The sequence below is a fragment of the Heptranchias perlo genome, chromosome 3 (assembly GCF_035084215.1).
Source record: "Heptranchias perlo isolate sHepPer1 chromosome 3, sHepPer1.hap1, whole genome shotgun sequence".
Classification (NCBI taxonomy): domain Eukaryota; kingdom Metazoa; phylum Chordata; class Chondrichthyes; order Hexanchiformes; family Hexanchidae; genus Heptranchias; species Heptranchias perlo.
In genome coordinates, this window is record NC_090327.1 from 59,031,968 (window position 1) to 59,058,522 (window position 26,555).

General features: G+C 45.6%; 1 protein-coding gene across 1 annotated transcript in view; it reads left to right on the forward strand.

The window, feature by feature from the left end:
• LOC137314470 (putative Polycomb group protein ASXL3) overlaps nt 1-26,555 on the forward strand; it is a 247,221-nt gene that overhangs the window by 121,311 nt on the left and 99,355 nt on the right. The window lies entirely within an intron of this gene.

The following is a 26,555-nucleotide window of genomic DNA, read 5'->3' on the forward strand; positions in this document are numbered from 1 at the left end:
ACTGGTAGGCCCAGAATCGATCCTCTGGGATTCATTGCTGTTTAATTTCTCCCCAGTGGAGCCCACTTGTGGAGAAAGTAGCACCTATGCCTACTTTCTCCAGCTGTCAGTACTGCTGGGACTAATGATGGTATATCTGGGGAGATTTCCAGGGGAGCCTAGGAATGCCCCGACACACCTTCAAACTGAAAGTTGGGATGGAGGGCGGCATGGGCAGAAGAAACGCCTACTGAAATTTGAATGCCTGCTGAAACTCTCTATTGAAATTTGCTGTGGCTGCATCAATGGGGCAGAAATCCAGCGAAGACTGGTTCTGCCCAACCATGGTTTCCTCCACTGTCCCTACGCCTGAAATCTGCCCAGTGGAGTTTCTGGGCTACATTTTTTTAACATACCGTATCTTATGCTGTAAACATATCTATTCACTAAAATTGTAGACTACAGTGAAAGGCAGTTTGCATTTTCCCGTACCTTCACCTGCTGCTGGATTGTCCCTCTCTACTGTTATCTAATCTCGATAACCAATAATCAATAGTCACTTCCTACCGACAGAGGCCCCTCATGTTGCTGCCTGTTCTTAAATACCTTCCAAGCACAGTTTGATGTATTATGTAATGCAAGAGGAGCAGAATTTTGTAACAATCAGATTTTAGAAAGCATCCATTGAATAATAATGTGGGAACTGTACAGCAGTGAGATGTGCATTACATTCTGTCCCTGTCCTGTACCTAAATAATCATTACGATGAAATGTAATTCACTGCTAATGGCTGAATATCTGGAGTGCAATAATTATTATTTGAAAATCCTGGACTGAAAAAAAGACTGATTGAGAATCTTACGTCAGTGCAGTCAGCTGACATTCTGTTAACTCTTAAAATGTGCAACCAAATAAGTTTCAAATAAAATGTTTTAGAATTGAACTAGTGTTTAGGAATGATGGAAGCTATTATCATCATCATTGGACTCTCAGGGCCCAAAATTCTAGGAATGGGGGAGAGGACGCACTTGTGTCTGCCCTCCCTTACGTCAAGGGGATGTGTCTGGGGGGAGTTCCTGGGCTACCTCAGGAATTCCGCCATTCCGCCCTTGACAGGCCTCAGCAGAGCTTTCACCAACTGAGAGCTGATGATGCCCCCGGAAAACTAATCTATCCCGGTGGGGATCAATTCCGTTAACTTTAGTACCTCAGTGCTCACTTAGGGGAAATTTTTAAGTTTTTAGCCTCCCTAGCTTTGGCCCTTCACAGGCCAGTGATCTGCCATCGGAGAAGCATGGCGTCACTCCAGTTTTGCTTACCACTGTCAGGGTGGGTGCTTCTGATGCTTCTTCCAGGTGGAGTCCTCCCTCACCCCTACCATGCAAATTACTCCGTCCCCACAATTTGGGACAGGGTCCTGATTTACAGACATTAGCAGACTTAGAGCCCGCTCCGCTGCACTTCTGTCAATGGAGCGACCCGATCGGCATCTTGGGCCCTCAGTTTTAACACTATATTTTTTACAAGCCTGGGGTTTGACACTTAACTATTTCATTTTTCAAAGTATGTCACAGAATGGGGTATTCACTGTAGCAGCCATCTTGGGCCATATTTTCCTCTGTTTCAGAAAAATGCTGATTTTTAAGCAAAATTTAGGACTCACTAACAAATCACAGAAACATGTGGTTTAGAAATGTCTGATTTCTGAGAAGTAAATTTTTAGTGGGAAGGTAAACACGCAACCAATTGTGACACACTTCCAATAAAGATTCTATAGCATTTCATAATCATTTAACTAAACAGTCAACCTGCATAGAGGTTGAAAAGTTTGGCAATCCACTTGTGTAGTGCAAAATTGATCAATGCCATATTTGTAACTATTTTAGTGAAATGATTCATGCAAGTTTTTGGTGGGGAAGAGAACCCCTAAAAATGCCAAGAGTGAACAAGCATGGCAAGAAGGCACAAATAGATTCAATGCAGTGTGAACAATACAAAAAGCTTGACAACAGGTCCAGAATATGTTACATGACTTGAAAAGGGCCATAAGGTAATATTACTATAAAGTAGCAGCACAAGAAATATACGGACATGATGGAAAGTAGTAATTGTTAAACAATAAATACAAAAATATTGTACTAGCACAGAGAAATGTAGGAAGACAGTAGAAATGAAAATAGTAGGGTTACACAGATTATCTTAATGGGAAGGAGAATGCAATACAGAAAGGTAGTTCCTTGGTAATAGTGTTAAGCTAAGCTTACATGTGACTGGAAGTAGTAGTGTGAAGCAGTGATGGGCCCCCAGATATGAAACAGCTCATTGCAATGAGCAAGCTAATATTGAGCTGTTTGGAAAGTATGGAGCCTGCAGCGATTGAAGGAGAATGCAAAACTCATAATATATATCAATTTAGTCAGTTGTTATGTGATTTGAAGGATATGTTAGTTTATTGTGTCTACACACAATGATTATACACAAGTGCATAATAATGCAAATAAAGATAGTACTATATGAATAAATGAACACATTTATCCATTTAGTACTATCTGCTCGCTTCACAGAATAAGGAGAACCCAGTCACCCCAAAAAGCGCCACTCACCAGAGCATCATCTGTCACTATCACCCACTTGAAACAGACAGCAGCACAGATACACACATTTCAGGATACTGAATTTGAGGAGGAAGTACAGGGTGAGTTACTAAGCACTGGTGAGCATGGGGTATCAGTGGTGATGAGTGATGAGGTGCTAGGTGTGAGTTGTGGATCCAGACCTGCTTGTACATGGAAGGTTGGTACAGCACCAGGCACATATTGAGGAGTCACCTGCTGCTTTGTGCACAACAATCAGAGATGGTGTGAGTAGTGTGAAGGTTTTTGACACAGAGATATGCACTGTCAAGAAGCAACAGTTGTCTGTACTGCAGTTTGCTATTGGCCATATGGCGACAGCAATGGCATCTGCGCTGGAGGTCTCACTTGCTTAGGCAATAGCAGCGTCTGTTAATAATGCTCCACTGCTGCTATAAAGGCTCTGGGGTTCAAACTCTAAAATGCTGTCATGGCCATCTTAAACTAATTTGGAGAGCAGTTACAGGCAACCATGAGAGAGGTAGTCCATGAACACCTAGATGCCCTCTATTCTATGCTCAGACAGACCAGTGGGTCTCACAATGCTCTCCACTGGCAGTATGCTCAGAGTGGCATAGGAGCAACTTTTTGGCACTCATTTCAATGTGCCATCATGTAGCCCTACACAAGTGACATTAGGCTGCCTCCAAAAGCAATGAACCCACAGCAGGTAATCAACAGTCCATTGTACATCTCTCCGATTTTTATTTTCATCGATTTTCCATTGGAAATAAAAATCGGGAGAGATGTAAAACGGGTTGCTATTTCTCTATCACCCTTTTTACACTATCGCCCAAAGTCAAAATTACCCCCACGATGACTCCACCAAAAGAGACTCTTAGCTATGATGCAGGATTTGTTGCAGGTACAGGTAATGGGCACTGTATCCCTTGTAGCTCACCAGTTGGATAGGCAGTGTTAGTACTTCAACAGGGAGCATTTGAAAGGCAGCATTTGCTGGGCTGCTGTGAAAGCTGTATGTTTTATATCAACTTAAGACGGCAAATAATGGGTTATTTTGAACTTCCAGTAACTGTAAGTGTGTCATATAATAAGGAAAGCTCAGATATCTTTTCTTCTGAGTATTAAAAAAAGACAACGATTGAATGGTTCAAGTTTCCTATTTTGCTAAACTGCTTAGAGTTCAGTAGATTGTTGGTGCAGTAGTTAAAAATCAGGCTCTGTTTTCTTCTACTTTTTAGAAAAAATCCTATTAAATTAGATTGCTTTGGGTGCTAATTCATCCTAGACAAGAGGATGAACATGTTTTCTCTTGAATGGCTTTCAAGAATTCTGCGAGAAATGAGATTGGAATTGTTGGTGTGAATTTTCACATCAGAAAATCAACCAAAATTTGACATTACTAACCAATAACACAATTAAAAGACTGAAATGAAAATGTAATATGAAGATAGTGTTCAAATTGAGTTTCTTTGGATTAAACTGAGAAATAATAAGGGCTCTGCAACAATAGTGGGTATTCATTACAAACCACTAAGTAGTGTGAAAGAAGTAGAGAAGGTGATTTTTAGACAATCCAAAAAAGTTTGCAGAAGTAAAAGAGTTGTAACTTTAACTATCCAATGGTAGACTGGGACAACATTAACAATGGTGGTCAAATTGTGGAGGTTCATAGAATGTAATCAGAACTGTTTTCAAATCCAGCACATCCAACGAGGAAAGTTCCAGTACTTGGCCTGGTTCTGGGGAATGAACTTGGACAAGTAAGCAACCTGAAGGTAGAAGAACATTTAGAGGCCAATGATGATAGCAAAATTAGGCATACAGTCAGAATAGATGAAGAAAAACATGGACAAAAACAAAGGTGTTTGAATTGTTAAAAAGCAAACTTTAGAGAGATGCAAATTGGACTGAGCCCAGATTAATTGGATGGAAGGTTAGCAGATAAAACAGCAAACTAGCAGTGGGAAATATTTAAGTAAAAGGTGAACAGGATACAAATTAAATAATCAAAACTGGTAGTAAAGGAGTTGTGTCAAAAGCCAGAGCTTTATATATGAATAAGGAGATCAGGGCCAGGAATTTCCTCGGAGCTGCTTCTGCTCCACTGCTGTCACTTCGCTGGAAGTGCAAAGTGTAAACAGGATTTCTGCCGCATTTCCAGTGAAGTTATGGTAATGGAACGGAAGCAGCTCTGAGGGCGGCTGATCCACTACTGTCTGTATTAAGCCCCTGCCAAAGTTGAATTTCCACCTCAAATCTTTTAAAGGAGGAATGTAGGTAGAAAAACCATGAAAAGGGCAAAGGGAATGTCTGTGTTTTATACATCGAGGCACTGAATACAAAAAACAAGGAGGTGATGATAATGCACAAGACATTGAGGCCACAGTGAGAGTGAACTGTACAATTTTGGACACCCCAATAGAAAGGATATTGGAGTTTTTTTTAATTTATTCGTTCATGGGATGTGGGCGTCGCTGGCGAGGCTGGCATTTATTGCCCATCCCTAATTGCCCTTGAGAAGGTGGTGGTGAGCCGCCTTCTTGAACCGCTGCAGTCCGTGTGGTGACGGTTCTCCCACAGTGCTGTTAGGTAGGGAGTTCCAGGATTTTGACCCAGCGACGATGGGGGAACGGCGATATATTTCCAAGTTGGGATGGTGTGTGACTTGGAGGGGAACGTGCAGGTGGTGTTGTTCCCATGTGCCTGCTGCTCTTGTCCTTCTAGGTGGTAGAGGTCGCGGGTTTGGGAGGTGCAGAGTCGACTCATTGGAAAGATACTGTGACAAAAATGAAAGATGTTTTTGTCTCGTTTTGGCTTGGTGGCTGTCTCTTCCAGTCACAATATATAAGGTGTCCGAAATTTCTCAGGGCACGATGTCAACAGTTACACCGAAATCGCACTCAACTGTACCCTCCAGTGTTAAATCCCTTGCCCCCCAGAGTTTGCAGCATCAGTAGGAGGGTACCTCATTAGCATAGGTCAGGTGGGCACAAGCACCACTATGGGCACATTTGTGATACCCACCAGCACCATACCTATGGAATCTCTGACTTTGTAAAGTCATTAGGGAGAGGGTTCCCAGGCTGTTTCTCAACCTTAGCAATGTTACCCCAAGCAAGGGAACTGATTTCAAAGAAAAATTCCATCTTCAGGGGTCCAGGTCACTTGACTCACCAGTGGGGCCCACATAGGGCATTGTAAAAGCTGCTATACCGGCACTCTGTCAGCTTACCGATCACCATACAGTTGTCAGGTTCCAACTATGGAGCAGGAGCAGGAGCAGGGAGTCACTACACCTGGCCCCGCCCCCACCTATCATTTATATTGTAAGTGACAGACAGAAGTTGTACCCCCTACAAGGCAAATAGCAGGTGGGATGTCCCATTACTGTAATGATTGTCCAGTGGAACTCTGGTCGAATTTCAGGGCCAAGGTGTTTAAAAGTTAGCTGCAGTTGAAATCAATGGGAATGAAAATTGGGTGATTTCTATAATGAGCAACCGATCCACGACACCAGTATTACGTTGAAAATGTACCACTATGCGTCCTGGCTAAATTAATTCCAATGTTGCAAGTTTTGGTGAGTTGTCTCCAAGACCTGAGAGAAAAAGCAAGCCATAGGCTTGAGAGGAGAACCAAGATACATAATTCAAACATAAACAATGCTGTGTAATTGATTCAGATATGTGTACGACAGACATCTCCTTTTGGAATTGAGTTGTCAATAATTTAATTCCAAAGGGCCCTAGCAACTGTTTCAGTGGTATTAAGTAAGTAGAATTGTTCAAATCAGTGGAGAATTAATTTGGAACCTCCAAGAGTTAAGTCAGGCCAGTATAGTTCTGGCAGTGAAGAAAAATATAAGAAAAGAAATGCTGTGCATATAAAATGCTAATTCAAAAAATAGTAATTTAGTATATTGTGCACAGTTGTTTATCTTTTAAGGAGCTGGATAGTATAGTTTCTACTGTAAATGTAAAAGCTTTTAATGTAACTGTTAGTTATTTTCTTGTTTACTGTGATGCTCTAGTGTATTTTGTAGATGGGAGAAAGGTCCTATGGAGGCACAGGATAATTTGAGAAGCTGAAGTAAATAGCAGAAAGAGAACGAACAAGTTAATGTTTTGACTGTGCGAACTTTTCATTAAAGCTAAATTCTGATGAAAAGTTCACACGCTCGAAATATTAGCTTGTTTGTTTTCTCCACAGATGCTGAGTGCTTCCAGCATTTTCTGTTTTTGTTTCAGTTTTCCAGCATCTGTAGTATTTTGCTTTTCACGAAATAGAAGGAAAGTGTTCCTGTTGTTATCCTGGGCACATTATGAAAGCTTACCTAGATATCAAGGTGAGTGAAGATACTCTCAAGGTTTAAGGAGTTGGGGCTCACTTATGAGAGTAATCTAAAACACAAAAGCCAAAAAAATCTAGAGAAAGAAGGGTAGAAAGGATCTAGAAATGTAACGGATACCAGCGAGTGGAGTTATGGTGAGAGACTTGAAAAACCAGGGCTGTATTCATTGGAGCAGAGAAGGTTAAGAGGGATCTCATAGAAGCATTCAAAATTATGAGCTTGAGAGGGTAAATAGTGAAAGAACATTCTCACTGGTCAGCAAGTCTGCAACAAATGGACATATATTTAGGATTAATATTAGAAGCATAAAGAGGAGATTGAAAGAATATTTTTTCATACAAAAGGTTATTCGAATATGGAATGCATTACCACAAGTCACTATTGAGGCCAAGTTAGTGGCAGCATTTAAGAGAGAATTAGATAAATACTTAAAGAAGAAAAATATTAATGGGGATTGGGACAAAGAAGGAAAATGGGATTATAGTGGGTAAGCTGCACAGGCATGATGTGACAGATGGCCACCTTCTGTGTTGAAATTTCTATGATTCTATCATTTAACCTTTATTGGATAAATTACTCAGAAAGGTCATGAGGAAAGCTGGAATGAGTAATTAATATATACTGGATAATGATTGTTTCTGTAATTCGTGGAAATACTGCAGAAAATCTGTGAGGTCCTATCTAACATGGCACTACTTTCATCTTCAAAGGAGAAGACACCTCCAACATCAAATAAATAGGGAGAGGAATAATAGCAGGGGCCTTTCAGTGAACTTTAGACTCAGACGACTTCTAACATAAGCCAAACCATTTGATGGACAGCTGTTTTACAGTTTATGCAAGATAGCCAGCATCTGCTACAAATGCTGGTCTAATTATCACAAGGAGAAAAAAAGGTTAAATTCATAAACATCCACAAATAGACTGCTGTAGTGAGTCTTGTGGATGTGCCACTAGTTACAGTCAGAAATTTTCTGAGAAATATTATCCAACCTTATCCGATCAAAGATAAATTATAGAATCATAGGACAGGTGTAATTTCAGAGGGCTATGGCTCCAAACTCACCCCATCTTTCTCACTTCCAGCCATTCTCTTTAAAATTGGCCCAAGTTCATATTGGCCCTGAAATCCCATGTCATTTTTGGTGTTTTTGGGGCCTAAAACCAGCAGAAAAAGCATCCTCTCCAATTCACAGGCTCTAAATTGGGCCTGTAAATTGGACAGGAAGCCGTTTCCACTAGTTTTACGCTCTTAAAATGAAGCGCTTGAATTTCCTAATGTAATTTTCTGCAATCCACCCACCAAGTCCCCATGCAGCTGATTGTAATATATGTAAATGAGGGCCAGTGGTGCTGCAGCCCTGAATTTCTTGTATTTATGCTCGCAATGCACTAGGAGTAAATTGTAAGTGGAAATATCAGGCACAGCTGTTGCCAGAATCAGTTGAATCGAGGGATATCTGAGCCTGAGAACTGCTGAAAGCTCTGTCTTTGGCTATGAAGGTCACAACCACATTCAACTTTTATGGCAGCTGGTCATTTACGGCAGCCACAGGGGATCCATGTAATCTCACCCAGGAGATCCATGTAATCTCACCCAGGGGTGCAGATCCAAACCTGCATTCATCAGGTGACTTATGCACTTCTCCACAGAGCTGGGAACTTCATCCCTTTTGGTATCACAGCAAAACAGCAGCAGTCAACCTCTGTCACCACTGCCTTAACAACTTCTCCCCCACTTTCAAATAAAGGACAAATCCTTCAATCCAGTACTTATCCTAGAATATCACAACACATCAGCCCTCTTTGGCCATCCACGACCATACCAATAACAAGCACCTGATTGAATATGTCAGCACATAATGCATGCACTCTTTCTTGTATGACTATGATCTCCATGAATAAAAAAGCCCAATATAAGTGCACATTCTCCTTCAATACAATAAAGTCCAAAGTGTCCATATGCCAATCTACTCTTTCCTCCCATTGTGCCTCCCCTAGGTAACTAAATATACCTTTTTAAATTCTATTCTAGCACTTCTCCTAGGTGCAACCTGAGAACCAGTATCATGACAGGCAGTTGGCTGCTCTTGTGCTACAAAAGGCTATGGAACTGAGGTGGCTCTCTTTGACAACTTGCTCCTGGGAGGCAGCCGCTGCTGGGCAGCCTGGTGTTGTTTCCTATGCGCCACTAACATGTTGTTCTGAAGGGGAAGGCTGAATGCCTGGCATGTGCTGCAGTCCTGAGTAATTGCCAGCTTCATTGGTTGCCTTCAGCTGCCGCCATACTGCACCAATAAGCGGGCTGGCTGGTCTAATGGCAGCTATCAGATTCTGAAAGCCCAGAGAGATAGCAGCGTGCAGCCCGGCCCCGCACGGTCTGGAATCCAGAACGCAAGATGCTGTCTTATCTCTCCCCTACTGCCACCAGAGCTGCAGTTTCTGCTTCTGTAGAGGTGGAGGCATTGACTGGTCCTTGGCGACTCTGTAGGTGGGAATCTGCTGCAGAATCCAATGAATCTGTCACATTGAAAAAGTTTTGCTGATGTTGCCACAAATGAGAACTGTAAACTCCAGAGTCACACCTGTCAGTTGTCGCAGCAGTCTAATAAATATTTCACTGGTCGTTACTAAAGAGAAGGATATTGAAGAGGAGGTAACTCCTGGAGTGGTTGAGAGTAATATGAGTGATATTATGATGGATAAAAGGAAATTTTGGCTAAGATTAGGTTAAAAGAAGACATAACACCAAGGCCCCATGGGATACATCCTAGGTTCCTGAGGAAGATGAAGGAGGAAATTGTCATGGCCCTAGAAATTATATTTCAGGACTATTGAGTGTGGATGTGTGCTGGAGGACTGGAGAGTAGCCAATTCAGTGCTCATTTTTAAAAAGAGAAGAGCTAACGTGGGCCAGTTAGCTTAACGTCTGTGGTAGGGAAAATTTTGGAATTGTGGATTTACCACATATCTAGATAAAGAGAAAATATTAGAAGTAGCCAGCATAGATTTCAATGGGGACGATTTCCTCGGACTTTTACGGTGTGAAACAAACACAACGGCATAGATGCATCTTTGGATAGGTGGATGAAGGAAAAGGATATGGGAATAAAATGGGCAAATGTGATTAGGACTATTTGCTTGCATGGGGGGTAAACACCTACATGGCTTGTTTCTATGTTGCAATTTCTATGTACCCTTGGAGTCTGACCTCAGAACATAGGAGTACTGCCCTCAAATATCCTATTCAGGCAAGTATCCATGAGATCTGGGTCCTACAACTCTAAAACCAATGGCAGCCTTCTCTTGGCCTCTACTAGGAAGGTGGCATATCCTCACACTTTCCCCACTCCTCTCCAGCTCCCTTGTGCTTTGTGGATCACCGAGTGCCACATCTACACAAACTCTTTCTAATTTGAGGTATCTGAGATGGTGCATGGGAGTGAGAAAGCAAGTGACACAGGAGGTGAGATGGAACAGATTGTGACAGCGGAGCACAAGACATAATCTAAGTCCAGCACTCATCAGTCAGCTTGACCTTCAGCCCCTGTGCCTTATTATCATATTTCTCAGCATCATCATCGTTATAGTCCATGAGGTTGACTCCTCTTCTCTCCCACCCCTCCTCCTCATCATCATCTTCTTTCATTTCTTTACCAACTCCCCCACCCCCCCGCATTTCTGTGATGGATCTGCAGGAAAGGAGGGGACAAGTTAACAAAATGGATGAGTATAACCCTAGAGAAGTGTATGGGAACTTGTGGCTGTATGCTGCTTCAGAGGGATGGCATGGTGATTGCATAAGTGTTCACCCACTAACCTGGTGGCAGCATCATGCCATCAACTCATCATCTTCCAGGGCTAGTGCTTCCTCAGCCGCTCCATGACCTGCTCTCCATAGAGGGTGAGTTCTTTAATATTGGATATCTCCCTCCTGTACTCTGCCTCTTGAAGGCATCATGCACAAGCGTCTCATGTGAGAAGATTGAAAGAAGTAGGTAAAGGCTGGCAATTGAGGATTGTCTCCCAGGTGTTTACAATTGTCAACCCCAGTCCATCACCGGCATCTCCTGAGGAAGGAGGAAGCCTCCGAAAGCTTGTGAATTTCAAATAAAATTGCTGGACTATAACTTGGTGTTGTAAAATTGTTTACAACAGACAGCTGATGTAAGAGATCTGGTGGTTTCACCCTGTTAAAGTGGAGAAAGGCAGTTTCGAGGTTCTTCATACAATGAATTGCTGTTAGAAGAGATGGTAACACAAACTGTAAGATCCTGAGTTTGTGCATTCCTTTAAGCGGAGTGCATTGTGTAAGATTAGTTGTGCAGCTTTTAATTTTATAGGGTGAAAAATGTGCTAGTGCCCAAGGTGCTCAAGGAAGAAAAGGGCACATGGCTGGTATGTTGGCCTTGCCTTCCCTCATCAGGTCATTGAACTTCTTGCAACACTGGTCTCAGTTTCTGGAGGTGAGAGGATTGGCACATTGTCGGTGCCATCTTCCTCCACATGACACAAGACATGTTTTGTTTTTTGCAGTTTCCTCCCATGAAGACCTAGCAGTCTCTTTCTGCTTAGCTGAAGAGGGTTTAGAGGTCCATCCCATTGAAATTGTACACTCTTTTGTTCTTCTTTGCAATGGCCTTCTTTGGCCATCTCTGGGACATCCTCAATTGGAAGACATTCTTGAAAAGTGGTACAAAAATCACATATGAATCATCCGGTGCAGCTACCTGACAGTCAATTCAGCGAGCCAAACATTTCCCTAGTTATTTGTTGCTCCCCAAGTCTGCTGCTGCAATCTTCGACCAGACTTGGCTTTTTATAGGACTCAATCTAATTTCCAAGCACCACCAGCATAGTACTCCCATTTTACACAGGATTTGTGTTAGAGAGCTGCCAATTGATATTTAAATGAGCTGACTGCTCAAATTATGGCAGATTCAACTCTGCAGAGTATCAGCGGGTACAGATCCAGCATGATTGGCCCGTATCTCTAAGAAAGGTGTACCTTCTTACCCTTCAAATTACTGCCTATTGGTCTCACAAAAGCACTTTCTATATTTCAGAAAAGCAGCTGTTAACTCAAATAACTATCACCCTGCAAGTTCTGGCTGCGTCAATAGTGATCTTGTTACTTAGGTACCTACCTCGAGAAGTATGCTCTTGAAAGCCTTAATGAATCATCTGTCATTGCCCATGACATCTCCAGAGCCTTTGACAAATCTGGCACTGTGCACTTTTAAACAAGTTATCATTAAATGGCATTCCATATATTCATGGTTACTTAGTTTCCTCTAAAATCACTATCTGTTCTGTAGTTGATGGCTCATCCTCTGATTCTTTTTCTATTAACTTGGTGATTGCCCAGGGCTATGTTTTCCCTCATGTTTTGTTCTGTGTTCATATCAATAACCTTTCCACTCATCATTAAAACCTATCCATTTTTCTGCTGATTATACCACCCTACATTCATCAACTTCCTTAAAATTGCATGCTCCCAAAAAACACAACTGCCAATTCTTTTGCAGTGCAATGGATGAATCGTTCCATTTTGCCCTCCTTTGTGCTAATAATGTTTTGTTTTAATTCAAGTCTAATCAACAGCTACCACTTACCTTTGATTCCACCCTTAGTCCTCCAGCACCTATTGACATACTTGCCTTAGCTATCATCTCTGAACTTCCATATCTCCATTTCAAAAACTGCCTGCAAGAAGTTCTTTTTCCTCTCCTGTGCCAAACATTCCTTTTGCCTTCAACAACCCACAACTTTCTACAAAGCCCAACTCTTGAATACCCTTGGACAGGATACAAGAAAAATGTTGTTACCTAACAGGCAATCCTATGACTGCAAAACTGTGGAACTAAATCAGTTTTGCCGGGAACCCATTCCAGCTTTTGATCAACCTCTGCGTAAAGAAATAACAGCTTACATCTGTCCCAAGTTTGCCCTTCACAACCCTAAACCTGTGCGCTCTTGTAATTAAAACAGAAAATACTGGAAAAGCTCATCAAGTGAGGCAGCATCTATGGAGAAGGAAACAGAGTTAATGTTTCAGGTTGAAGACCTTTCGTCGGAACTGGAAGATGCTAAAGAGTTTTTAAGCAAGTACAGAGCCAGGGAAAGTGGGGGGAGGGTGGGGAGGGGAGGAAAGAACAAAAAGGAAGGTCTGTGATAGGGTGGAGGGCACGAGTGATTAAATGACAAATGGGATGATAGTGCAAGACAAGGAGGGTGGTGATGGGATAAGTTAAGAAACAAAAGATCGTTCTAGAGGAGCTGTGAATGGCAACAGCAGAACCATTACCAGCAGCTGCAGTCCAATAAATTAAAAAAAGAAAAGAAAAAAAATGGGAGCAGTGGTTATGACCTGAAGTTATTGAAATCAATGTTGAGTCCGGAAGGTTGTAAAATGCCTAAACGAAAGATGAGGTGCTGTTCCTCAAGCTTATGTTGAGCTTCATTGGAACAGTGTAAGAGGCTGAGGACGGAGAATTAAAATGGCAAGCGACCGGCAGATCAGGGTCACGCTTAAGGACTGAGCGGAGGTGTTAGAATCATAGAAGTTTACAACATGGAAACAGGCCCTTCGGCCCAACATGTCCATGTCGCCCAGTTTATACCACTAAGCTAGTCCCAATTGCCTGCACTTGGCCCATATCCCTCTATACCCATCTTACCCATGTAACTGTCCAAATGCTTTATAGAATCAGCAAAGTGATCACCCATTCTGCGTTTGGTCTCCCCAGTGTAAAGGAGACCGCATTGTGAGCAGTGAATACAGTATACTAAATTGAAAGAAGTACAAGTAAATCGCTGTTTCACCTGGATGGAGTGTTTGGGGCTCTGTATGGTGAAAGGGGAGGTGTTGCATCTCCTGCGCTCGCACGGGAAGGTGCCATGGGTAGGAGATCAGGTGTTGGAGGTGAAGGAAGAGTGGACGAAGCTGTCATGGAGGGAGCAGTCCCTTCGGAATCCTGAAAAGGGAGGGGAGGGGAAGATGTGTTTGGTGGTAGGATCGCCCTGGAGGTGGTGGAAATGGCGGAGGACGATAAGCTGAATCTGGAGGCTGGTGGGGTGAAAGATGAGGACAAGGGGGTCCCTATTATGGTTCTGGGAGGGAAGGGAAAGGAAGAGGGCAGAAGTGCAGAAAATAGGACGGACACAGTCGAGGGCCCTGTCAACTACAGTGGAGGGGAATCCTCGGTTGAGGAGAAAGGAAGACATATTGGCAGCGCTGCTGTGGAAGGTGGCATCATCAGAACAGATGCGACGGAGAAACTGGGAGAAGGGAATAGAGTCTTTATAGGAAGTGGGGTGGGAGAAAGTGTAATCAAGGTAGCTGTGGGAGTCGGTGGGCTTATAATAGATATTGGTTGAAAGCCTATCCCCAGAAATGGAGATAGAGAAGTCGAGGAAGGGAAGGGAACTGTCAGAGATGGACCACGTGAAGGCGAGGGAAGGGTGGAAATTGGAAGCAAAGTTGATGAAATTTTCAAGTTTGGGGCGAGAGGAGGAAACAGCACAATTACAGTCATCAATGTACCGGAAAAAGAGGTGAGGAAGGAGACCTGAGTAGGACTGGAACAAGGAATGTTCCACATATCCTTGTCCTCTTGTCCTCTGCCCTGATGTGCTTCAAAGTATTGTTTCAGACTTGTGTTCTCTATTCCATTAAGATCTAATATCCCTCAGAGCTGCCCCTTTTCAAAGTTGGAGAGCCCTAGCTTATGGAATTATTCCTCACAGCTGTTCCCTCCAACACTGGGGATCAGCCTAGTTGCTCTCCTTTCTGCTGCCTCTTGGGCCTGGCTGATTTTTCAATTTTTAGCAGGAGATGGCCATTTGACACAGGAGGGGGACAGGGGCTCCCAATGTTGGGGAGTCCCACATTTTTGGTCCTCAGAGGGACCTGGCATATAATCAATGGCAGTACACCTGATGAGACTATATGAACTGGGCAGTCAAAAGGTAGAAGTGAGACCCACCTGGAGGCTCAGACCAGGAGCAAGGTCTTGATCTCTGAAATGTAGGACTGATTTTTTCAAAATAATTTATATTACTGCAGCTCCTTTACTAAGTGGGCCACTGGGGGCACCACAGAGTTTTTTTCTGAGGGGACCCAGCAGAACCGACAAGTTGCACTGGACTTTCTGGCCTGTGGGCAAGGTGGCTGCCCAAGATGTGCCCTAAATGGCATGGGCGCCTGCTGAGCCCATTCAAATAAGGTGACCTCTCATTGCCCTTACAAACTCTGGTGGGATCAGCATCAGAAGTGACCAGTCATTGTCTTCTGTCCCGGCCACAAATTCAGTTCCCTAGCCCCCCATCCGCGCAGCCTTAATTAGGGAGCGGCCCAGGGGCAGGGCCTCCGTGCCAAACTAGCCCGGCCATTGGACAGGAGCGGCCTGGGGCGGGACCTCCGCGCCTGCCCAGCTCACCGATTGGACACTAGAGGTGAAAGCCAGGGCGCGGCAATCCCATTGGCTGCCGAGTAATCGGCAAACAACCACAGAGGCACAGGCAGGAGAGGGAGCAGCTCTGGCCCAGAATGTCGCTGTGAGGCCCCCGCTCCTGGGTACAGGGGGTACCAGACCCAACCTTGGCGTCCTATTTGACCCTGAGCTGAGCTTCCGACCCCATATCCTCTACATCACCTACTTCATACGTACATACGAATTAAGAGCAGGAGTAGGCCATTCAGCCCCTTGAGCCTGCTCTGCTATTTGATAAGATCATAGTTGATCTGATTGTGACCTCAACCCTACTTTCCCATCTACCTACTATAACCTTTGACTCCCTTGTTAATTAGGAATCTATCTAACTCAGCCTTAAAAATATTCAATGACCCTGCCTCCACCGCTCTCTGGGGAAGGGAGTTCCATAGACTCACGACCCTCTGAGAGAAAAAAATTCTCCTCGTCTCCATCTTAAATGGGAGACCCCTTATTTTTAAACTGTGGACCCTAGTTCTAGTCTCTCCCACAAGGGGAAACATCCTCTCAACATCTACCCCTTCTAGTCCCCTCAGGACCTTATACGTTTCAATAAGATCACAACAAAGATTAATTAGCCACAAGATATCCACAAAACAATTCTAGATGGCAAGACATTGTAGTGGGTTATGCTGCAGTTACTGCAGCGGGTTACACCTCTGCATGAAAGAGCAAAAGAATGAATGAATGAGTAAGGCGATAAAGAATGAAAATCATAGGTTGATACTAGGCATGAATTAGGGGAGATCTCTGACCTCATCTCCCACACTCCCTTTATTAACCTCATGCCCAGAATCTCCAGGGCCATTCCCCTGTAAGAAGCCAAGGGTCACACATAAGTGACCCACCCCCTCCTAACTGCATGTGTTGTTGCTAGTAATGTGCAGAATTTCCCACGAAGAGATCAAACAGGGACATATATTGAAATAAAGAATATGAGAGATGTGTGTCACCCAACTACACAGACCAGCTGCTTTTGTAAATGTATGAATGTACAGCATGCCGATACCATGTGTGGGCAGCATACTTGGTATTTATTGTTTGCTACATCTTATGAACCACACAGGGCAAACGCACAGTGATTGGCAGCAATGTAGAGTGCCATAATGAAACATAGACATGTTTACGCATTTGGAAATTTGATCAACAGTTGCCAGAGGGCTGTGCATTCCCCCTCTGTGATGCTGCAATAAGCATGCACTGAAATCCTATTAAAATACCTTTTAAGGCAACATGGTTAAAATATGTAAAGTGTGAATGCACCTACCGTGAAATCCTTAAATAGTCCAGCAAGTTTTTTCCTCACTTGCTTCCTGGTCGAGTGCACATACAGGACAGCGTTACTTTATTCAGCAACCTCCATCCAGGCTGTTCTGCAAGTACCCTTGACTGGAGAGTACTGTTTGCTCGAACAATCCACCCTTCCCTGTAACACCCCTGCAGTAGCAGCTCCAAAGCATAGTGCAGTTCTGCCTCAGCGCCTTGCTTCTACCATTTTGTAAATTTAGAGACATTTCTCCTTCTACTGTGGCCAGCAGCATTTTAATAGCAGGTAACACTGGATATTCTGTCTCTGATCCCTGTGTGCTCCCTGTGTGCCGATAGCACCATGTTTTTATTATAATGCCCTGACCTCACCTTGTATTGTAATGTTAGCTCATAGGCATACGCAGTGCCCGAGGAGCAACGCTCCACCACCAGTGCATCAGAACCGCACTTTCTGCCCCTTTATAACATTTACTGAAGTTTAAACGATAGGCAAATATATTGATAAATATGAGAGAAAACAATAATTGGCCTAGAAATCCTGCTGACCTACCAGAGTATCGGGGACCCGGGTGGGGTCTTCCATTTTAAATATTTTCAGCGAGCACTATGCCAATATTGGAGTACTGCGTACAGTTCTGGTGCCCTTACTTAAGGAAGGATATACTTGCATTGGAGGCAGTTCAGAGAAGGTTCACTAGGTTGATTCCGGGTATGGAAGGGTTGTCTTACGAGGAAAGATTGAACAGATTGGGTCTATACTCATTGGAGTTTAGAAGAATGAGAGGAGATCTTATTGAAACATATACGATTCTGAGGGGACTCGATAGGGTAGATGTGGAGAGGATGTTACCCCTCATGGGGGAATCTAAAACTAGGGGGCATAGTCTCAGAATAAGGGGTCGCCCGTTTAAGACAGAAACAAGGAGGAATTTCTTCTCCCAGAGAGTCGTGAATCTTTGGAATTTTTTACCCCAAAAAGCTGTGGAGGCTGAGTCATTGAATACATTCAAGGCTGAGTTAGACAAATTTTTGATCAGCAAGGGATATGGGGAAAGGGCGGGAAAGTGGAGTTGAGGTAAAAATCAAATCAGCCATGATCTCATTAAATGGCGGAGCAGGCTCGAAGGGCCAAATGGCCTATTCCTGCTCCTATCTCTTATGGTCTTATGGTATCTTGGGTGCCCGCTAATGAGGTGAGGGCGATAGGGTACTGGATGGTCACATGAGAATGCCACTGCTGGGCTTCCCCCAAAAGGTGGAGCTATACTGGTGATTGGCTCCCTTTGTAGGATATTAAAAAACTGAGAGTCAATTCCTGGGTCTTCTCGGCCAATGACTCTGGCCTGGAAACCACAGGTGGGGTTCAGTTCAGCCCCTACAAGGGTTCTAATGCTAGTTTCTTTCTGGTGTCAAGATCACTGCCCGAAAAGGAGGCGGAAGCTGTGGGAAATCCCACAGGTGTAGCCCTTCTGTGGCCTCAACAACAACTTGCATTTATATAGCGCCTTTAATATAGTGAAACATCTCAAGGCGCTTTACAGAAGCATTATTAAGCAAAATTTGACACTGAGCCACATAAGGAGGTATTAGGACAGGTGAGGTAGGTTTTAAGGAGCGTCTTAGAGGATAGCGAGGCGGAGAGGTTTAGAGAGGGAATTCCAGAGCTTAGGGTCTAAGCAGCTGATGGCACGGCCGCCAATGTTGGAGCGATTAAAATCGGGGATGCACAAGAGGCAAGAATTGGAGGAGCACAGAGATCTCAGAGGGTTGTAGGGCTGGAGGAGGTTACAGAGATAGGGAGTGGTGAGGTCATGGAGGGGTTCAAAAACAAGGATGAGAATTTTAAAATCGAGGTGTTCCCGGTCTGGGAGCCAATGTAGGTCAGCGAGCCCAGGTGTGAGTTAGGATACAGGCAGCAGAGTTTTGGATGAGCTCAAGTTTATGGAGGTTGGAAGATGGGAGGCCGGCCAGGAGAGCATTGGAATAGTCCAGTCTCGAGGTAACAAAGGCATGGATGAGGATTTCAGCAGCAGATGAGCTGTGGCAGGGGTGGAGACAGGCGATGTTATGGTGGTGGAAATAGGTGGTCTTGGTGATGGAGTGGATATGTGGTCAGAAGCTCACCTCATGGTCAAATAGGACGCCAAGGTTGACAATGGTCTGGTTCAGCCTCAGTCAGTGGCAAGGGAGCGGGATGGAGTTGGTGGCTAGGGAATGGAATTTGCGGAGGGGACCAAAGACAATGGATTTGACCTTCCCAATATTTAGTTGGAGGAAATTTTTGCTCATCCAGTACTGGATGTTTGACAAGCAGTGTTTTTTTTTATTCGTTCATGGGATGTGGGCATCGCTGGCGAGGCCGGCATTTATTGCCCATCCCTAATTGCCCTTGAGAAGGTGGTGGTGAGCCGCCGCCTTGAACCGCTGCAGTCCGTGTGGTGAAGGTTCTCCCACAGTCCTGTTAGGAAGGGAGTTCCAGGATTTTGACCCAGCGACAATGAAGGAACGGTGATATATTTCCAAGTCGGGATGGTGTGTGACTTGGAGGGGAACGTGCAGGTGGTGTTGTTCCCATGTACCCGCTGCTCTTGTCCTTCTAGGTGGTAGAGGTCGCGGGTTTGAGAGGTGCTGCAATGCATCCTGTGGATGGTACACACTGCAGCCACAGTGCGCTGGTGGTGAAGGGAGTGAATGTTTAGGGTGATGAATGGTGTGCCAATCAAGCGGGCTGCTTTGTCCTGTGTGAAAAATTAGAGGCTGTGGAGGGGTTGAGAGAGGTGTTGGTGAGGTAGAGCTGGGTGTCGTCAGCGTACATGTGGAATCTGATGTGTTTTCGGATTATTTCGCCTAGGGCAGCATCTGGATGAGAAATAGGAGGGGGCCAAGGATAGATCCTTGGGGGATTCCAGAGGTAACAGTGCAGGAGCTGGAAGAGAAGCCATTGCAGGTGATTCTCTGGCTACGACTGGATAGATATGAATGGAACCAGGCGAGCGCAGTTGGACGATGGAGGAGAGGTGTTGGAAGAGGATGGTGTGGTCAACTGTGTCAAAGGCTGCAGACAAGAAGGATGAGGAGGGATAGTTTACCAAGGTCACAGTCATATAGGATGTCATTTGATAAGGGCCGTTTCAGTACTGTGGCAGGGGCGGAAACCTCGTCACCTTGTTATGTCGTAGTCGTTATCTAGGAGGGATGGCACATCTGTCCATCCTTGGGCCCAGCAGAAACCACTCATGGCTCCTCTTCTGGGCGGAGACACAGTATTTCTGGGTCCCGTCTGCATTTCCACCCCTGTCAGGCCTCTCGCACCTCCTACCACAAGTCCACCGTTGTACCTCAAGCACCCAAGGATATTCAGGGCCATAATTTGTATATAGCTGTAGCAAAATAGTTAAATTACTATTTTAAAATTAAGATTTTTACCATTTTGTTTTCTTTATTGGGCAGCCCCCACTCACACTGTTGCCAGTAATTGCTGCGTAACTCCTTCAGCTGGAAGCACAGAAATACTGGGAAGGAGGAGGTCCTGCCAAATTTAATGGCATGACCTCAATAGAATTTTTTTACTCTGTTCCCTGCCTGGCAGCCGGCCAGATTGAGAGAATGGCAACTGTCGGGCGGGAAAGCCTGCGAAATGTGGCAGTAGCCGCGAAGCGCTGGGGATGATCCCCGACAATCGAGAAGATCGGGGGTTAGCGGTGCGGGGGAGAAGCTCGGAGCACGGCAGTGAGGAGGGACGGAGATAGAGATCATGGTGGGGAGAGATAGCAGGAGGGAGAGATCCCAGGGGAGAGATAGAGATTGCAGGGGGTGGCGGGGGCGGGGGGGGTGTGGAGGGAGAGAGATCATGGGGGGATTGGCCGATCGAGGGGGTGGGTAGTTCGTGGGGTGGGGGGGGGGAGAAAAAGGAAGTGGGGCAGAAGGCTTTCTTGAGGGGCTGGGGAAGCACTTCTGCTCCTCCTGGCCCACAAGCAGAGCTGGAAAAGCTCGTGCCTGCTGGATCTGGCAGTTCTCACCACCCTTCAGCTGCTGGGTTTCCCGAGCCCTGGGAAACCCGGCCCACAGCCGTTAAATTCAAATAGCTCCCAAAATTTGAAGAACGGAGCCTCATTTCAATATTCTAATTTCTGCCCCGCCTCTCCAGAGCAGGTTACTCGGCCGCCTCCCAACCTGCCCCAGTTAAACCAAAAGTAGGCGTGTTCGTGGCGGGTTGGGGTCGTGTTTCACATTAATAACAACTTAACCCCCCTCGACCCTCTCCCGCCCATCGTGGGGGATTTAAAATTACTCCCGATGTGAAGCACAAGCGATCCTGCCAGCATTCACAGTTTTAACAATTAGATTTTTATCATACTTTTTCCTTATTGGCCTCCACCCTCCCCCACCCAGTGAATCTGAGAGCTTCATTGCCACATAGTCCTCTAACTGACTGCTTGCAGGAGAGACATTGAAATTACCAAATTAGCTATGCTCGGCAATGCATATTGAATTATACTTTAATATGCTGCCAAGCAGCATTTTATGGCTCAGTAAGAAGCAGTAGTGTGTGCAGAACATGGCAAGATGCCAACCAAGCTGTCCTTCTCAAGCAAGCGAATACGACAGATAATACTCTCCTGGAGGTATTAGGAATCATGTGCCTCGTATACCATCACTGACATTTTCAGACCTGTAGCCTTTCATTTAAAATAACTTTCTGGTGAATAATGTAAGAATGCTGCTCTTGATTACAATAGAAAACCAGCTCTTTAAAACCATTATCAACTGGAGGAATTACACCATAAGGTTCCGATATTTACGGGGAGGCGGGGAGGGAGTGGTGGCACGTGTCAGCGGCCGGGAAACCTGGAAATAACGGGAAGGTGGAGATCCTGCCTAATTTAATGGCAGGACCGCATTAGAATTTTTTTTACTCTGTTTTCCGCCCGGCAGCCGACCGGATTGTGAGGCTGGGCGGGAAAGCCTGCGGTACAAGGCCACAGGCAGGGACTGCTGGGGACGCGCCTGGCAATTAAGAAGATCATGGGTTTGGAGGGGGGGGGAGGGGACTCGGAGCGCAGCAGCGAGGAGGGAGATCGCGGGGGGGTGTGGGGAGAGATCGCGGGGGGGGGGTTGTGGGGAGAGATCGCGGGGGGGTGGTGGGGAGAGATCGCGGCGGGGGGGTGTGGGGAGAGATCGCGGCGGGGTGGTGGGGAGAGATCGCGGCGGGGTGGTGGGGAGAGATCACCCGGCCCACAAGCAATGCTGGAAAAGCACTTACCTGCTAGATCTGGCATCTCCCACCTCTCTTTAGCTGCCGCGTTTCCCGAAACCTGGGAAGCCCGGCCTGCAGCCGTTAAATTTAAATGGCTGCCGAAATTTGAGGAATGAATCCTCATCTAAATATTAAAATCACTGACCCACCTCTCGCGAGCAGGTTACTCGGCCGCCCCCAAACCGCCGAGGTTAAACCGGAAGTAGGCATGTTCATGGCGGGTTGGGGTCTGGTTTCACATTTTTAACAATTTAACCCCCTCCCCCGATCCTCTCCCGCCTGTTGTGCGAGGTTAAACTTACCCGCTCAGTTTTTGAATTGAAATCAGCTGAAAATATAGGGCACCAAAGTCCACAGCCATTCAGTAATTTTGCCAGTGGTCCATCGGGACGGCCGCAAACTCAGCCAGATTCCAGATATGTTGTCCTGGCCTTGAACTAGAGTTTCTGGGGTGGCATTGTGAGGGAGAGCCAGCAAACATACTTAGAGCAGAAGTGAGGCCCACCTGAGATTTTGGGTGAGGACTAGGGCCTGGACCTCCAAAGATGAGAAGCAGCAAAAATGTTTTTAAAATTTTTTAAGTGGCCCCCTGACATGTGCCGCTACCCACAACGCCTGACATGGTCCAAGCAGGGGGCAGCCTTATCACCTTTTCAGAAGCAACCTGGCACCATCTCCCACCATCCCCACCCTCCCCCGCTCCTCTCTGTAGGCCGGCAAGCTTCAACTTCAACATGGAGGCGTTGCAGATGCACCCCAAACTGTCAAAGGGCTGGTCCTTGAGGCTGCTCCTCCTGACTCCATGAACTTCGGCAGGGTCAGCGACAGCGACAGCATTCAGCATTGAATGCAAACCCAGGATTAATGCTGGGATTGTGCTTCTATGGATTTTTAGGGCCATATTCTTTGCAACCTTTGTGCCAAACTTAATAGGATAGATTTTTCGATCAGTTATGCCAGATTGTCAGGCGTTAAGTGGGCATTACCCATCACAAAATAAGGCGCAGATTCATTACATTGGATCTCTGCCCAGTTTTTAATCTGTCCAAATTCACCCCAGTGGCCCCAAATAGAATGGACATCCAGGGTTGGTAGAACTGAGCTGTATATAGAGGTTCATTTAAAGAGCCCAGGAAGAAGATTCTTTGAACAATCGTCAGGCTATCTCTTCACTGTTCTTGTGCTTTTTCTTGTTGTCATTTAGATTTTCAGAATCCCTTATGGCGACTGCCTTTTTTTCCCAATTGCTCCAATAGTGCCTCAGTGGATTTCCCCGTGGGAATTCCCCTGTATTTGTGCCTTTTGAAGGAAGAGGGGAGGACCAATGGAGTGATTTCAGGTTCTGCAGAGATGTTTTTACCCTCTCCTTGCTCTTGGTGGTACCCCTATAACAGAATTTACAGTCAGAAGCACATTTGCTTCCATTGTCAGAGATGCAGCGCCTGCAGAGGCGGCAGTTTACAAAAGATGCTGTGATAGAGTTATGCAGCATGCTCTAAACAGATCTGCAGCTAATGTCCCCCACAGGCACAGCACTGTCATAGCTGTCAAGGTCACTATGGCTCTTAACTTTTATGGTCTGGGATAATTTCAGGCAGCATAAGCCAACCAACTGTCCATAGATGTGTAAAACAAATGACTAATGCCTTGTTTGCTAGAGCAAAGAATTTTATCTCCTTCCCCATGGACAACCGCCAGTAAGATGAGAGGACTGTGCAATGTTATAGAGTGCCTGGATTCCCAAAGGTCCAGGGAATTACAGATTTCACCAGTGATGCTCTATGTGCTCCCTCCCATAATGCCACTACCTATACAAATGGAAAGGATTCCAATTTCTCAATATTTCACTCATTTACCACCAGATCGGTCGGCACCAGATTATGCACATCAATGTCCGGTTCCCAGACAGCTGTCAAAGTGCCTTCATTTTGAGAGAATGTCCACTGTCCCACCAATATTTTATCCACAAAGATAAGTCTCTGGGTGATTAAAGCTATTATCTTGAGCCATGGCTCATGGACCCAGTGCAGTATCCAAGGATACTAGTTGAGGAAAGGTATAATGAGATACAGGCATCCACCAGAGTGATCATTGAGCACACTATTGGCATGTTGAAGCAGTGGTTCGGGGGACATCTTGCAATACAGCCCAGCTAGGTTTCCAGGATTTGTGGTGTGGGCTGCACAACTTCACCCTGCAAAGAGGAATCACAGCCCATGAAGTATTGTTGTAATGCAGCTAATTTTACAAACAGCAAGCTTCGACAAGCAGCAATGAGATAAAAGACCAGGTGATCTGTGGCATTGATTAATGCCTTGTTTGCCTGTGGCATACGATAAATGTCGGCCAATGCACTGGGAGAACCCGCCTGCTCCTTTTCAAATAGTGCCAAGAGATCTTCTAAATCCCAGACTCCCAAACTCCTCCATTACCATCCCTGGCTATGTCCTGTCCCACGGGCAGGACAGACCCACCAGAGGTGGTGCTACAGTGATAATACAGTCAGGAAGGAGTGGCCCTGGGATTCCATTGACTCCGGACCCCATGAAATCTCATGGCATCAGGTCAAACATGGGCAAGGAAACCTTCTGCTTATTTCCACCTACTGCCCTCCCTCAGCTGATGAATCAGTCCTCCTCCATGTTGAGCACCACTTGGAGTAAGCACTTAGGGTAGCAAGGACACAGAATGTACTCTGGGTGGGGAACTTCAATGTCCATCACCAAGAGTGGCTCGGTAGCACCACTACTGACCGAGTTGGCCGAGTCCTGAAGGGCATAGCTGCCAGATTGGGTCTGCAGCAGGTGGTGAGTGAATCGACACGAGGGAATAACCTTCTTGACCTTGTCCTCACCAATCTACCTGTCGTAGATGCATCTGTCCATGACAGTATTGGTAGGAATGACCATCGCACAGTCCTTGTGGAGACGAAGTACCATCTTCACACTGAGGACACCATCCAACGTGTTGTGTGGCACCATCACCGTGCTAAATGGGATAGATTCAGAACAGATCTAGCAGCTCAAAACTATGCGCCATCAGCAGCAGCAGAATTGTATTCCAGCACAATCTGTAACCCCATTACGTGGCATGTTCCTCACTCTACCATTACCAACAAACCAAGGGATCAACCCGATTCAATTAGGAGTGTAGAAGAGCATGCCAGGAGCAGCATCAGGAGTACATAAAAATGAGGTGCCAACCTGGTGAAGGTACAACACAGGACTACATGCACGCTAAACAGTGGAAGCAACATGCTATAGACAGCTAAGCGATTCCACAACCAACGGATCAGATCAAAGCTCTGCAGTCCTGCCACATCCAGTCGTTAATGGTGGTGGACAATTAAACAACTAACGGGAGGAGGAGGCTCTGTGAACATCCCCATCCTCAATGATGGCGGAGTCCAGCACGTGAGTACAAAAGACAAGGCTGAAGCATTTGCAACCATATTGAGCCAGAAGTGCCGAGTAGATGATCCACCTCGGTCTCCTCCCGATATCCCCACCATCACAGAAGCCAGTCTTCAGCCAATTTGATTCACACCACGTGATATCAAGAAACGGCTGAGTGCACTGGATACATCAAAGGCTATTGGCCCCGACGACATCCCGGTTGTAGTGCTGAAGCCTTGTGCTCCAGAACTAGCCACGCCTCTAGCCAAACTGTTCCAGTACAGCTACAACACTGGCATCTACCCAACAATGTGGAATATTGCCCAGGTATGTCCTGTCCACAAAAAGCAGGATAAATCCAATCCGGCCAATTACCACCCCAAGAGTCTACTCTCACTCATCAGCAAAGTGATGGAAGGTGTTGTTGACAGTGCTATCAAGCGATGCTTGCTCACCAATGCTCAGTTTGGGTTCAGCCAGGACCGCTCGGCTCCAGACCACATTACAGCCTTGGTCCAAACATGGACAAAAGAGCTGAATTCCAGAGGTGAGGTGAGAGTGACCGCTCTTGACATCAAGGCAGCATTTGACTGAGTGTGGCAACAAGGAGCCCCAGTAAAATTGAAGTCAATGGGAATTGGGGAAAACTCACCAGTGGCTGGAGTCATAGCTAGCATAAAGGAAGATGGTAGTGGTTGGTGGAGGCCAATCATTTCAACCCCAGGGCATTGCTGCAGGAATTCCTCAGGGCAGTGCCCTAGGCCCAACCATCTTCAGCTGCTTCATCAATAACCTTCCCTCCATCATAAGGTCAGAAATGGGGATGTTCGCTGATGATTGCACAGTGTTCAGTTCCATTCGCAGCCCCTCAGGTAATGAAGCAGTCTGTGCCCGCATGCAGCAAGACCTGGACAACATCCAGGCTTGGGCTGATAAGTGGCAAGTAACATTTGTGCCAGACAAGTGCCAGGCAATGATCATCTCCAACAAGAGAGAGTCCAACCACCTCCCCTTGACATTCAACGGCATTACCATCGCCAAATCCCCAACCATCAACATCCTGGGGGTCACCATTGACCAGAAACTTAACTGGACCAGCCACATAAATACTGTGGCTACGAGAGCAGGTCAGAGGCTGGGTATTCTGCCGCGAGTGACTCACCTCCTGACTCCCCAAAGCTTTTTCACCATCTACAAGGCACAAGTCAGGAG